We start from the raw sequence: 15,385 nt of genomic DNA, 5'->3' as shown, positions 1-15,385 counted from the left end.
CAACGCCTCATCGCTTCGCGACCTTCAGCGTGCGCTCGATGCTGTCACCGCGTTTATTCGCAGTGTCGGCCTCGCAGTGTCGGCCGAAAAAACTGAAGCCCTGCTCTACCATCCCCGTGGTGCTGCAGCCCGCAACAAAACACGCCCTCTTCGCCTGGACGGAACCCCCCTGCCTTGGCGCACAACGGTTGTTTACCTCGGCCTCAAAATTGATGCCCGCATCACCTGGCGCCTTGCGGTGGATAAAGTGTGCGCAGACACCAAGCGCATAGGTAAACTAGCGCTTCGTCTCCTTGCCAAAGGTGAAGGAGCCTCTCCCCCGCTCTGTGCAAGAATCCATGAAGCGATCGCCTCAGCCAGAGCATTGTATGCCCTTCCCCTGCTCAGCCTCAGCCCACTCCAATGGAAAAGGCTGGACACATGCCATAGGAACGCCATACGACACATATATGGTCTCCCCAACGGATCTCAGGTGGCAGCGACCTATGCAGAAACCCGCAACATCCCCCTCTCACTAAGAGCACTCAAAACTGCCCTCAACCACATCGAGCGGCTTCACCGAGCACAAGATGGCTCTGAACTTCTTCGCAGAATTTCAGCCAAACCTAACACACGCATCGGTCGTGTCATGTGCCTCTTCCGTGAGATACTGGGCCCCTCTCCACCGCCCCTTGCTGCTCCACAACCCCCACATGAAATCTGCCCGCCCCGCATCTATCAGGGTCTCCCAGGGGTGAAGAGCAAACGAAACACGCCCGTATGCGCCCTTCAGCAAGAGGCCGCATCCAAAATTCACACGGATTTTCGTCACCGAACCCTCATCTTTACTGATGGGTCAGTCCGTCAGCAAGAAAAATCCGCAGCTGCCGCATGTGTGATTCCCGACTTGGACACCTCTAAATTATGCAGGCTACACTTCCCTTCCTCGTCACAAACAGCTGAGATAGCTGCACTCAATCTGGCAGCCACCCTGCTCCTGGAAAGCCCTGAAATTAAAAATGCTGCCATTCTCACCGATTCGAGGGCAGCGCTTCAGGCCCTTGCGCAGCCTAGCAAAGGACCTCGCCTACTGCAAGTATGCGCACGCAACTTCCAACGCCTCGCCGAATCCGGCTGCGATACAGTCCTACAATGGATCCCATCGCACTGTGGGATAGGGGGCAACGAACTTGCTGATGAGCTCGCTCGATCAGCCCACCACCCGTCCGTTCCCATGTGCGCGGACAACACTACATATGACTGTGCTCGTCTTGCAATCGCGCGACACACCATTTCCCACCACCCTGACCCTCGCATCGCCAGCGGCCACCCCTTCCGTGCAGTTAATACTCGCCTCTTCGCCCGGAGAGACTATGTTCTGCTGTTGCGCCTCCGCATCGGATGTGTTTGGACCGGTGTGCGCGCTAGCCGACTACGAGGAATGTCTCCCCTGTATGCGTCGTGCGGTGACGCAGAAACACTCGAACACGTTCTGTGTATGTGCCCTGTGTACTCGCAACCGCGACACCTCCTTCGGGAAGGTTACCGAAATCTTGGACTTCCCTGTGCTAACACATGTGAGATCCTTCACCCGTCTGGCCCTCCCCACAAAGTGCAAAGTGCCCTAAAAGTGCTCCTGTTATTCCTACGGGACAGTGGACTATAAGTGCAAAACTGTGAACACTTTCCATCTTCCCCTAGTGCGCAAATTATTGCCAGCAACTCTCACCAATTCAGTGTGCCACTCCCGCGCTATTCCCCGCATAGCACCAGTTCCATTTTTTTTTTTTTTATTATCATTATTCTGTTTGTGTTTTTTTTTTTTCTTTAAGTCCTATAAGGCCTTTTTGCACAAGGACCTTCTCTCACTCCTGCGCGCAACCAACTGCCCGCAAATCGTCTAACTTTTATCTCTACCAATTTATGTAATGCCCACAGAATCTTTTTTTTTTTTTTCTGTGTGTGTGTGTTTATCATTATCAATTCCTCCGTTACATATTCCATAAGGTCCCATGCACCTTCTGCAAAGGCCCTATCTCCTCCATCTCAAATAATCCCCTCAGACTACTTTTTTTTTTTTTTCTCCCTCCACTTATTATTTTTTTTTTTTGTGGTGTTTATTATCATCAATTCTTCCTTTATATATCCCATAAGGTCCCATCCACCCTCTGCAAAGGCCCTTCCTTCACAGCCTATCTGTTGCATTTCAACTAATGCCCTCAGACTACTTTTTTTTTCCCTCTCTTCTTTTTTTTTTTTTTCTTTTGTCTGTTTAGTATCATCAATTGCTCCGTTACATATTCCATAAGGTCCCATCCACCTTCTGCAAAGGCCCTATCTCCTCCATCTCAAATAATCCCCTCAGACTACTTTTTTTTTTTTTCTCCCTCCACTTATTATTTTTTTTTTTTTGTGGTGTTTATTATCATCAATTCTTCCTTTATATATCCCATAAGGTCCCATCCACCCTCTGCAAAGGCCCTTCCTTCACAGCCTATCTGTTGCATTTCAACTAATGCCCTCAGACTACTTTTTTTTTCCCTCTCTTCTTTTTTTTTTTTTTCTTTTGTCTGTTTAGTATCATCAATTGCTCCGTTACATATTCCATAAGGTCCCATCCACCTTCTGCAAAGGCCCTATCTCCTGCATTTCAAATAATCCCCTCAGACTTTTTTTTTTTCTCCCTCTTCTTTTTTTTTTTTTTTGTGGTGTTTATTATCATCAATTCTTCCTTTATATATCCCATAAGGTCCCATGCAACCTCTGCAAAGGCCCTTCCTTCCCAGCCTATCTGTCGCATTTCAAATATGCCCTCAGACTACTTTTTTTTTATTATTATTATTATTTTTTATTATTATTATTATCTTATCTCCTCCTATATTATCCCACAAGGCTCTTTGCCCCTTCTGCAAGGCCCCACTCCTCCCACCGCGCGCATCCAACTGCTAGCATAAGCATCCATGACATTCCAAATCTCCCTATCAGATTTTCTTTTTTTTTTTTTTCCCTTTCTTTAAACCTCATAATTATCTCTACATATGTCATGAAGGCTTTCTCCTTTGCGCGGCACGTCCCCGCTTCAAAATCCACCAATCCTTGTTGTACGAGTGTTTGCCCTTCCATGTTTGGCATTTTTCTCCAGGGGTCCTCGACATTGACTACCAACGACAACGCTTTCGCTCCCCCTTCCTCTCCCCTCTTTCATTCCCCCTTACCCTCTACTCGGCCCCGTAGCGGTGTATCCAGGAGACAGTTATAGGGCCGTGTAATCCCCCCCCTTCTCTTCCCCCCTCAACAAGAATCTCATTATTATTATCTGTCACACAGAGCAAGTGTGACAGATACTGCGCCTTTTTCTTCCAGCGACAGTAGCGATGGTGTACCTACAAACTTGCTCTAGGCGGATAAAGTGCGACTAATTAACGCCGATAAGAGGCAAATGATAGAGGAGAGGAGGGATTCCCCTGATACTTAATATCCGAAATAGACTGCTGAAGGTCATTTCTTACTAAGCAAACCTGTGCATTCCACGAGGTTTGTCTATTTATGATCTGAATTATTACGTAACTAAACTCTCCTTAAGCGAACGACCTCGCATTACCGAAGTGCCTGCAACGGAGCAGCACCAAAACAGCCGCCGATGAGTTATAAAATCTGACTTTTGATGGTATAGCGAGGGGGAAAGCGCGAACGCAGTCCCCCACTACCAAAAATTGCATGCCCCATCTGCCCCAGTTTGGGGTAGTGGCAGGGGTCAGCACGAGCGTAGTGCAATGCCCGCACCTCTCCCTGGAGGCACCGCCTTCTTTGAAGAGAATTTTATTTTTCAAAAACATCTACAGAACAAAAATGTATTCGTCTGGGGCCTTAGCGGACAAAAATTGCAATAATTCTAGAGGTGTTCAATCGCATACATATACACAAGTATACATACAAATACACATACAAATATACATGATTTTTCGCTGATAACATTTCTGCACAGCTTTTTTGCTTTGTGGAACTATTTCATGATAACACCATCGAAACGTTTCTCTCACTTGCCTATCTTCCTAGTATGGAAGGATAGGCGCGGTCACTTTACTATTTGCAACAACAATGAATCTCGTTGACCAATGTCGGAGGAATTCTTCCTCCCCCAGCATGACAAGTTCCTCATTCAGGTGAGTGTATACTAATGTTCTTAATCTATGCAGCATCGGAAACATGGCTTTTTGCGGTCGCCCCCGCAAAACAGCCAGGCCTCTCCGCTTCCACAATACATACATACCTATACACATGACAAGCTCTATGAAAGTGTCTCTGTGGCGACTCTGCCACTGCATTCTGGCATGAAACATGCGCGTCACTAGGCGCCAGAATGTGCGCGCCACACAACATTCATGCAAGACATGATCTAAGGTTTCAGTGCGACCGCATTGCGGGCATAACGCGGAGCGCGCCACGCCCCACGCTGCAAGGCGGTCGGCTGTTGGTAGTGCCTGCCATTCTCGTAACCAAATGAAATCGCGGACATCCGCTGGAAGGGAGGCTGTGATCAACGGCCTCCGCTTTCTTTCGCAAACCTTCCTGCGCTGGTCATCATCCAGGCGCTGAATAGCTATGTTTTCACATATGTCTGTGGGGGACATTTCCTTGGGGTCACAATTGGGTAATGCATTCTGAACCATGCGTAGTGATTGTACAATATATGTGTAAAACACTGGTGGTCTCTCGGCTGCCGGACCTGTGCATGAGTCCATTCCAAAAAGACGGCGAGAGGTGCCCATAAAATACACAGTAAGTTGTTTGCCACGGTATACTACATCTGCGATGATATCCCAAGTGGCTCTCAGGGCCAGCACGCGGCACATTATTTCAAGGTCCGGGATGCTGAAGCCTCCCATTCTAGTCGGTAAGCGGACCAGAGCCCTTGAAACACTCTCGTTCTTTTCATTCCAAAGGAACGAACCACAAGCAGTAGCTAACCGCTGTAGGACTCTGCGAGGAGGACGGGCCACTTTGGCTACGTAAAAAAGGGACGCCACCACACTGCTTTTGATGAGGTATGCTCTCTCAGAGAAAGGTAAGTGAAACTTTTGAGCTACGTCGATCCGTTTCTCAGCTTTTTGTCTTATTTCTTTCCAGGTGCTACGAGCTACCTCACCGGACGCTAGGAATGTAACGCCCAGGACTTTCACACCATCTACCCAGGCAACACCATCAGGAAAGTCTTCGTTAAAAGCTCCGAAACGCAGTGCTTGGCTTTTTGCCGGATTGAGGCGTGCACCTGATAGGCAGCTATATATGTGAAAAAGACGCAGAAATGCGTTGTAACTATCAATATTTCTTATGAAAAGAGAAACATCATCAGCGTATGCTGCTACTTTCACCTCACCCTGGCCTGGGAGAGGGAACCCGCGTATTGACTTGCAGTTTTGAATCTGCTGCAACAAAGGGTCTATGCACAGCACGAAAAGGAGAGATGAGAGAGGACAACCTTGCCGTATTCCCCTGCTCACAGCAATTGGATCACTGGGCTGGCCGTTGATTACCAGGTAAGCTTCTAAATCGGTATACAGCAACCGAAGGGTTCCTATTAAACACTCCGGAAAGCCAAAACATTCTAGAACAGCAAAAAGATACTCTCGTTCTACACGATCAAATGCCTTTTCTTGGTCTAGGGATACAAAAGCGCCTGAAACCTGAGTATGTGTGGCAAAGGTAAAAAGATCGCGGGTTAGAGCTAGCGAAGAAAAGATTGTGCGCTCTGGTACACAGCATGTTTGGGCATTGCTGATCAGTTCGGGTAAGATAGCTGTTATACGATGTGCTAGTATTGCAGCAAATATTTTATAATCTGAGTTGAGTAAGGAGATGGGCCTCCATGCCTTCGGTTCAGACGGTTCACCGCCACTCTTTAGAATGAGTACGACTCTACTCTCGCGAAATGTTTCCGGTCTAATCCCTTCCCTGAGGAGCCCGTTGAGCATTGACAGTAGGTGTACTTGTATTACTTCGAAAAACGTCTTATAAAATATGATTGGAAGCCCGTCAGGGCCTGCGGCTGCAGAGGCATTCATTCCCTGTACCGCTATCCGAAGCTCATCCGAGGTAATTGGACTGCAAAGATCTTCCCGGAGTTCTTCAGGAATGCGAGCTATACCTGAACAAAATTCTCGAACATCACAGTTCAGGCTTTCGCTATCTCTACCTTCGGTCGTGAACAAGTGCGAAAAATGTGCGCTGAATACTTCCCTTATGTCTTCGGCGTTGTCAGACTGTGTCCCGTTCGGCAGTACAACAAAGGGAATCGATGTACCTCTTTCTAAAGAGCCGCTGCGAACACTGCGAAGGACCGCGGGGTCAGCAACAGGCCTCCCCTTTACAAACAATTCTGCGGCTGTGCGCGAGCTAAGGCGAAGCAGGAGTTCGTAACGAGCTTTTAACTGATTTAAATAGTCCTGCATGGTGAAAGTGAGAGGCTCACCACGCCGCACTATACGTGCTCTCCGAAGGGTGTCGTTTATTTCAGCTGTCAGCCTCAACTTTCTTTCCCGACCTCCTTTCATTAGCTCTGCACGCCAGCTGGCCTTCAAGGCATCCCAACATCGCGGCTCTACTGGGCGGCTGCACGTGTACTCGAGTGCCACACGCAGGGTGGCAACGCTCACCGGATCATATATGAGTGTTGTGTCCATTTTCCAGTAATTCTTAAATGGAGCTGACTGGTGGAATGTTAACTTTACAGATACGGGGAAGTGATCAGAGATGCGTGGGACATCAGGCGGGAATCTGAGGACGTCACAGCTGGTAACATGAGTGGCTAGATTTTCAGGGAAGTAGAATCGGTCTAATCGGCTCATGTTAGAGCCGCGTTGCCACGTTGCTTCAAATTCGTTACCATGCAGATCGATCCACGCATCTCTAAGCCTGAAGCTACGTATGAGTCGTTTTAGTGCTCGTACACCTGTGTAAGGCCTGCCCTGTCTGCGACCACTGACATCTCTGTGAGGGTCCTCAACACAGTTGAAATCCCCAACCAGAAAAGTGGGATAGCTATCAAACATGTAGGCATCGAGTGAATCAAAAAATTCAGAGGTGCAGGAGCGCTGCGCTGGAGCGTAGATTACAAGTGCCCTCACACGACGACCATGCAGGCTAAAGTCAACTGCCAACGTGCGTCCATCAAACCGAAATGACAGTGAGCACCGCGTCGATAAGCAGGCGTAAGAAATACAACTCCGACTCCACTCATAAATGCATCAGTTAACGTAAAAAATGCTTCAACACAAAACCGGGAACAAAAAGACTGAACATCATACGGGGAACTAAAGTTGCATTCTTGTAAAAAGAGAATATCTACGTTACGTGCTCGTGCGAAGTTCACGATCTCCCTCTGTTTGTCTAGGCTGCGCAAGCCTGAGCATTCAGAGATAGAAAGTGTACAATCGCCATTATGAGAAGAGCGCACGCAGATATTCTGAAACTAAGAAAAAGAGGAAAACACTGAAATGAGGCCATTATTCTAGGGAGAAGTGTGCCCTGACTGTGCCGGGGCACTTGCAATCTTGTGGGGCTTACTGGTTTCAGAGGAGCTGTCGCTTTCCGCTGAGGCAGGGTGTCCCCGTTTCATGCCGTGGCGATCTTCTTCCATGGCGATGTCCAAGGGCGGTGGACTGATGCGGTGGCTGGGTGGGTGGTTCAAGTCCATTTTTCTGCTTTCGACGCGTAGCTTGCCGACACGAGGAGGCTGAGGCACACACGCAGGCATGCTGTGGCGGGATGTTTGGCCCTCTCGTTCAGCTGCACGGGAGCCGCGTTCATCAGGGTTGTGCGGTGGCTCGCTAGTACTTGAAGCACTGCTATCGTGGGGGATTGCAGCACTATGTGACGCTGGTACGGTGACTGACTTGGGCGAGCTTTGGTGAGTGGCCTCGTCGCTTGTGGTTTCTTCAGAGGTCGTTGGCAGTGCTGGGAAGTATGTGTCAACTGATTCTGTGCCGCTCTCGCTCGGGCATTCGTTGTCTTCCGATTTTTCATCAATTTTGAAGGTGTCAGCGTTGAATTCATCTTCTGTGTTGCCATCCGAGGTGGTAGCTGGCACTTCAGGCGTTTCTTGAGCCTCCGTGGCCGCTGCCGCAGCAAAAGATCTTGGTCTGATGCAGTCAACCGTGGCGTGACTGCCAGCACACTTACGGCACGGTTCTTCGCAGCCCTCCGTTTCGTGTCCGAAAATGCCACACCTACTGCAGCGGGGGGTGTGGCAGTCCTTTCCGATGTGGCCTGTCAGGCGGCAACGTGAGCACAGCTTCTCTACACCGCGGTAGTCGCACATTACAGTGTAGCCCTGGACTTTTAGAAAATTCGGGATGGGCTTTTTCATCTCTATCCGAGCGACTCGAATGCTGTACCAACACCTGGCCGCCCTTTGAAAGCCGGCTCATGGACATTTTGGACGTTGCCGTAAGCTGATAACGCTGCGGCGAGCGACGCATCGGCCACCCACAGCGGCACTCGAAACACTGATACGTGAACAATTTCTGGACCAACGCTGACTAGTGGTACTGAAACGCCATTAAGCAAAATAGCGCCTCGGGTCTTGAGTTTCATGGCAGCGCTGTTAGAGGCAGCAGCGACACCAAACTTTACTCCTCCCATGTGTTGGAGGGACTTAATTCCGGCTGGGCCGGTGACTATTTCAAGTGCATCGATGACATCATCTACGGTGCTGCCATCTGGTGCATTGATTATGAAGCAATGAGCTTTGGGCGGGGGGGCCGAGTAGACCATCTTACGGCACGGCGGAGCCCTGGCTCCCACGGCGAACTGCTGTGGTGCCCGGGCGGTCGACTCGGCGAAAGGACTCCTGGCCTGAAACGTTGGGCAGAATCCAGGGTCTGCCTTGAAGATCTGGTCGCAATCCGGCAGAGTAACACCTCGCACGGTAACCTCGGCACCAGGTAAGTATGCTTGGACGACGTCTCTGCCGCGGAGGCAACCTACAGAGACACCGCCTTCTGCTCAAGTTACGACCGTTGGGAAATAAAAGAACGTGCCTCTCCCTGCTCCGTGTTGCTTGTCCACCCGGAGAATAACAAATGTTTTCTTGCGAACTCTCAAGCTGTTAATTCAAAACTATTTTGTAGAAGCCTACTGACCATTATATGTGCACAAAATAGGCTACAAACTCGCACAACACGCTGGCGTATGTCTCAGTGTTGCTAATAGACATGTTTAACGGGTGGTGGCGCCACCTCACCAGCCTTCCAACTTCTCGCATTCCTCTACTGCGGCAATGCACTGCAGCGTATTGAGCGATTGAGCGTGCAGAGTTCGTGCCCCCAAGCACTTCGTACCGGAGAAAGTCCCAGCGATTCGCGCGTTTCCGGCAAGAAACCATTCCCGTGAGTCTCGCAAGTGGCGTCACGGACTCCGATCGCATTGTAGTAGTGTGCCACGGGACTATCACTTGACAAGGGTAACGTTGAACCTGCGTCACGGCTACAATCCTCGCCCTCTCAGCAGTTTTTTCTTTTTTTTACTCTTTTCCGGGCTTTTTCTTTCGAACTTTTTTCCTTGTCTTTTTTTTTGCGCACGTTCTTTGTAGAGGTCCCGTATTCCTTCCCGATATTCCGCTAACCACGCCCTACCTCCATTTCCCTCTTCGTGCTAACATACATTAAGTGTCCTAGGATTTAACGTGCTTTCTATACCTGCCGTGTTTTTTTTTTTTCTTTTTTTTTTTTTCAATTCATTTCACCACCTTTCTACCTGTTTCTTTTCAACGCACTGACCTGTTTGCTCATCCACGACCCTCGCCTTGCTTTACATAGCGCAAATATGAAAAAGTTAACCCTCACGGTCTGCGTAGGGTTGTTCAATATGAAAAGCAGCAAAGTTATGCCATTCATTAAGTTACCCGTTCCTCTGTCGTTTATGTGTCAAGTATACTTTTTTGTGTGTTTTATTGATTATAAATGTAACGTCCAAAAGTAATTTTCGCCTTTACTTGAGAAAATAAAACGAACCGTCTTTTTGAGCAAACTGATAGTTCCCTTTCATACTCGGAGACAGTGTACAAAGACTACGTGGGGAAAGCAGCGTCAGAAATCGAGCAGGCAACGCAGCTTGTGGAGGTGGCACGCATACGTGCTTACTTGTTTTTTGTTTTTCCTTATAAACCACTTGGCTTAGACGACAATTACTATTTCGAATGAAATTAGAGCATTCTGCGTCTCTCGTACTATACTAAACAGTACCCTAATTTCGGCAATTTAACAAAAAGCACATGCAAATCTGCGTGTATTTCGCTTCGCTCCGAATATAATTCCTATCAGTTTAAACAAATCTAATAAACCACGTGGCGTAGACGGCCCCCGCCGTGAGTGAGTGATGCAGTGGTAAGACGCGCCCGACTACTGTGCCGGAGTTCCCGGGTCCGAACCCGACCACGGCGGCTGCGTTTTTCGATGGAGGCAAAACGAAGTGGCGTCCGTGTGCTGGTGCGATGTCAGCGCACGTTAAAGATCCTCAGGTGGTCGAAATTACTCCGTAGCCCTCCACAACGGCTCCCCTTTCTCTCATTCCACTTTCACTCCCACCTTCCTCCCTTCCCTTACGGCGCGGTTCAGAGTCAGAGTATTCGCGAGAGTTCAGAGAGTTCGCAGACTGGAGTGGCTTGCTACGGAAAGCGGGTGCTTGGCGCCTCAGCAGAGTGGTTTTCGCCCCTTACGAGCAACTGCTGACTGCATTGCGGATGTTGTCAGCACCCTTGAAAACGCCCGCAACACCAGCCAAGTGGGATACCTCATCCTGCTCGACATCAGAAGCGCCTTCGATTGTCTTCCTCACTGGGCAGTGATCGACGCGCTAAAAAACATTGGTGCCACCGGCCGCCTCCTGAACTTCGTCAGTGCGTTCCTCAGCGAGCGAACACTCTCCGTGAAGGTGGGCAACACCTGTAGTGCCCCCCGTCCAGTGCCATGCGGTGTCCCTCAGGGAAGTGTGCTGAGCCCTTTCCTATTCAACATCGTGCTGGCCCAACTACCCTTGTGTCTCCCCCGTGCTGAGCGCGAGTTTGCGCGTGTGTGTGTATATGCGGACGATGTTGCCCTGTTCGCCTCATCAACAACCCGCAGCAACGCCTCATCGCTTCGCGACCTTCAGCGTGCGCTCGATGCTGTCACCGCGTTTATTCGCAGTGTCGGCCTCGCAGTGTCGGCCGAAAAAACTGAAGCCCTGCTCTACCATCCCCGTGGTGCTGCAGCCCGCAACAAAACACGCCCTCTTCGCCTGGACGGAACCCCCCTGCCTTGGCGCACAACGGTTGTTTACCTCGGCCTCAAAATTGATGCCCGCATCACCTGGCGCCTTGCGGTGGATAAAGTGTGCGCAGACACCAAGCGCATAGGTAAACTAGCGCTTCGTCTCCTTGCCAAAGGTGAAGGAGCCTCTCCCCCGCTCTGTGCAAGAATCCATGAAGCGATCGCCTCAGCCAGAGCATTGTATGCCCTTCCCCTGCTCAGCCTCAGCCCACTCCAATGGAAAAGGCTGGACACATGCCATAGGAACGCCATACGACACATATATGGTCTCCCCAACGGATCTCAGGTGGCAGCGACCTATGCAGAAACCCGCAACATCCCCCTCTCACTAAGAGCACTCAAAACTGCCCTCAACCACATCGAGCGGCTTCACCGAGCACAAGATGGCTCTGAACTTCTTCGCAGAATTTCAGCCAAACCTAACACACGCATCGGTCGTGTCATGTGCCTCTTCCGTGAGATACTGGGCCCCTCTCCACCGCCCCTTGCTGCTCCACAACCCCCACATGAAATCTGCCCGCCCCGCATCTATCAGGGTCTCCCAGGGGTGAAGAGCAAACGAAACACGCCCGTATGCGCCCTTCAGCAAGAGGCCGCATCCAAAATTCACACGGATTTTCGTCACCGAACCCTCATCTTTACTGATGGGTCAGTCCGTCAGCAAGAAAAATCCGCAGCTGCCGCATGTGTGATTCCCGACTTGGACACCTCTAAATTATGCAGGCTACACTTCCCTTCCTCGTCACAAACAGCTGAGATAGCTGCACTCAATCTGGCAGCCACCCTGCTCCTGGAAAGCCCTGAAATTAAAAATGCTGCCATTCTCACCGATTCGAGGGCAGCGCTTCAGGCCCTTGCGCAGCCTAGCAAAGGACCTCGCCTACTGCAAGTATGCGCACGCAACTTCCAACGCCTCGCCGAATCCGGCTGCGATACAGTCCTACAATGGATCCCATCGCACTGTGGGATAGGGGGCAACGAACTTGCTGATGAGCTCGCTCGATCAGCCCACCACCCGTCCGTTCCCATGTGCGCGGACAACACTACATATGACTGTGCTCGTCTTGCAATCGCGCGACACACCATTTCCCACCACCCTGACCCTCGCATCGCCAGCGGCCACCCCTTCCGTGCAGTTAATACTCGCCTCTTCGCCCGGAGAGACTATGTTCTGCTGTTGCGCCTCCGCATCGGATGTGTTTGGACCGGTGTGCGCGCTAGCCGACTACGAGGAATGTCTCCCCTGTATGCGTCGTGCGGTGACGCAGAAACACTCGAACACGTTCTGTGTATGTGCCCTGTGTACTCGCAACCGCGACACCTCCTTCGGGAAGGTTACCGAAATCTTGGACTTCCCTGTGCTAACACATGTGAGATCCTTCACCCGTCTGGCCCTCCCCACAAAGTGCAAAGTGCCCTAAAAGTGCTCCTGTTATTCCTACGGGACAGTGGACTATAAGTGCAAAACTGTGAACACTTTCCATCTTCCCCTAGTGCGCAAATTATTGCCAGCAACTCTCACCAATTCAGTGTGCCACTCCCGCGCTATTCCCCGCATAGCACCAGTTCCATTTTTTTTTTTTTATTATCATTATTCTGTTTGTGTTTTTTTTTTCTTTAAGTCCTATAAGGCCTTTTTGCACAAGGACCTTCTCTCACTCCTGCGCGCAACCAACTGCCCGCAAATCGTCTAACTTTTATCTCTACCTATTTATGTAATGCCCACAGAATCTTTTTTTTTTTTTTTCTGTGTGTGTGTGTTTATCATTATCAATTCCTCCGTTACATATTCCATAAGGTCCCATGCACCTTCTGCAAAGGCCCTATCTCCTCCATCTCAAATAATCCCCTCAGACTACTTTTTTTTTTTTTTCTCCCTCCACTTATTATTTTTTTTTTTTTTGTGGTGTTTATTATCATCAATTCTTCCTTTATATATCCCATAAGGTCCCATCCACCCTCTGCAAAGGCCCTTCCTTCACAGCCTATCTGTTGCATTTCAACTAATGCCCTCAGACTACTTTTTTTTTCCCTCTCTTCTTTTTTTTTTTTCTTTTGTCTGTTTAGTATCATCAATTGCTCCGTTACATATTCCATAAGGTCCCATCCACCTTCTGCAAAGGCCCTATCTCCTCCATCTCAAATAATCCCCTCAGACTACTTTTTTTTTTCTTTTTTCTCCCTCCACTTATTATTTTTTTTTTTTTTGTGGTGTTTATTATCATCAATTCTTCCTTTATATATCCCATAAGGTCCCATCCACCCTCTGCAAAGGCCCTTCCTTCACAGCCTATCTGTTGCATTTCAACTAATGCCCTCAGACTACTTTTTTTTTCCCTCTCTTCTTTTTTTTTTTTTCTTTTGTCTGTTTAGTATCATCAATTGCTCCGTTACATATTCCATAAGGTCCCATCCACCTTCTGCAAAGGCCCTATCTCCTGCATTTCAAATAATCCCCTCAGACTTTTTTTTTTTCTCCCTCTTCTTTTTTTTTTTTTTTTGTGGTGTTTATTATCATCAATTCTTCCTTTATATATCCCATAAGGTCCCATGCAACCTCTGCAAAGGCCCTTCCTTCCCAGCCTATCTGTCGCATTTCAAATATGCCCTCAGACTACTTTTTTTTTATTATTATTATTATTTTTTATTATTATTATTATCTTATCTCCTCCTATATTATCCCACAAGGCTCTTTGCCCCTTCTGCAAGGCCCCACTCCTCCCACCGCGCGCATCCAACTGCTAGCATAAGCATCCATGACATTCCAAATCTCCCTATCAGATTTTCTTTTTTTTTTTTTTCCCTTTCTTTAAACCTCATAATTATCTCTACATATGTCATGAAGGCTTTCTCCTTTGCGCGGCACGTCCCCGCTTCAAAATCCACCAATCCTTGTTGTACGAGTGTTTGCCCTTCCATGTTTGGCATTTTTCTCCAGGGGTCCTCGACATTGACTACCAACGACAACGCTTTCGCTCCCCCTTCCTCTCCCCTCTTTCATTCCCCCTTACCCTCTACTCGTCCCCGTAGCGGTGTATCCCTGCAAGTACAGGAGACAGTTATAGGGCCGTGTAATCCCCCCCCTTCTCTTCCCCCCTCAACAAGAATCTCATTATTATTATCTGTCACACAGAGCAAGTGTGACAGATACTGCGCCTTTTTCTTCCAGCGACAGTAGCGATGGTGTACCTACAAACTTGCTCTAGGCGGATAAAGTGCGACTAATTAACGCCGATAAGAGGCAAATGATAGAGGAGAGGAGGGATTCCCCTGATACTTAATATCCGAAATAGACTGCTGAAGGTCATTTCTTACTAAGCAAACCTGTGCATTCCACGAGGTTTGTCTATTTATGATCTGAATTATTACGTAACTAAACTCTCCTTAAGCGAACGACCTCGCATTACCGAAGTGCCTGCAACGGAGCAGCACCAAAACAGCCGCCGATGAGTTATAAAATCTGACTTTTGATGGTATAGCGAGGGGGAAAGCGCGAACGCAGTCCCCCACTACCAAAAATTGCATGCCCCATCTGCCCCAGTTTGGGGTAGTGGCAGGGGTCAGCACGAGCGTAGTGCAATGCCCGCACCTCTCCCTGGAGGCACCGCCTTTGAAGAGAATTTTATTTTTCAAAAACATCTACAGAACAAAAATGTATTCGTCTGGGGCCTTAGCGGACAAAAATTGCAATAATTCTAGAGGTGTTCAATCGCATACATATACACAAGTATACATACAAATACACATACAAATATACATGCTTTTTCGCTGATAACATTTCTGCACAGCTTTTTTGCTTTGTGGAACTATTTCATGATAACACCATCGAAACGTTTCTCTCACTTGCCTATCTTCCTAGTATGGAAGGATAGGCGCGGTCACTTTACTATTTGCAACAACAATGAATCTCGTTGACCAATGTCGGAGGAATTCTTCCTCCCCCAGCATGACAAGTTCCTCATTCAGGTGAGTGTATACTAATGTTCTTAATCTATGCAGCATCGGAAACATGGCTTTTTGCGGTCGCCCCCGCAAAACAGCCAGGCCTCTCCGCTTCCACAATACATACATACCTATACACATGACAAGCTCTATGAAAG

At 48.8% G+C, this 15,385-nt stretch overlaps 2 pseudogenes; both read right to left on the bottom strand.

The window, feature by feature from the left end:
- Positions 1-3,654: 3,654 nt before the first annotated feature.
- On the bottom strand, positions 3,655-3,834 carry LOC146184392 (U1 spliceosomal RNA; annotated as a pseudogene).
- Positions 3,835-14,766: 10,932 nt separating this feature from the next.
- Positions 14,767-14,906, bottom strand: LOC146184391 (U1 spliceosomal RNA; annotated as a pseudogene).
- Positions 14,907-15,385: the final 479 nt, after the last annotated feature.

Source organism: Amblyomma maculatum, chromosome 7 (genome assembly GCF_055883805.1).
Source record: "Amblyomma maculatum isolate TAMU_Amacu chromosome 7, ASM5588380v1, whole genome shotgun sequence".
NCBI lineage: Eukaryota > Metazoa > Arthropoda > Arachnida > Ixodida > Ixodidae > Amblyomma > Amblyomma maculatum.
This window is presented reverse-complemented; position numbering and strand designations above follow the sequence as displayed.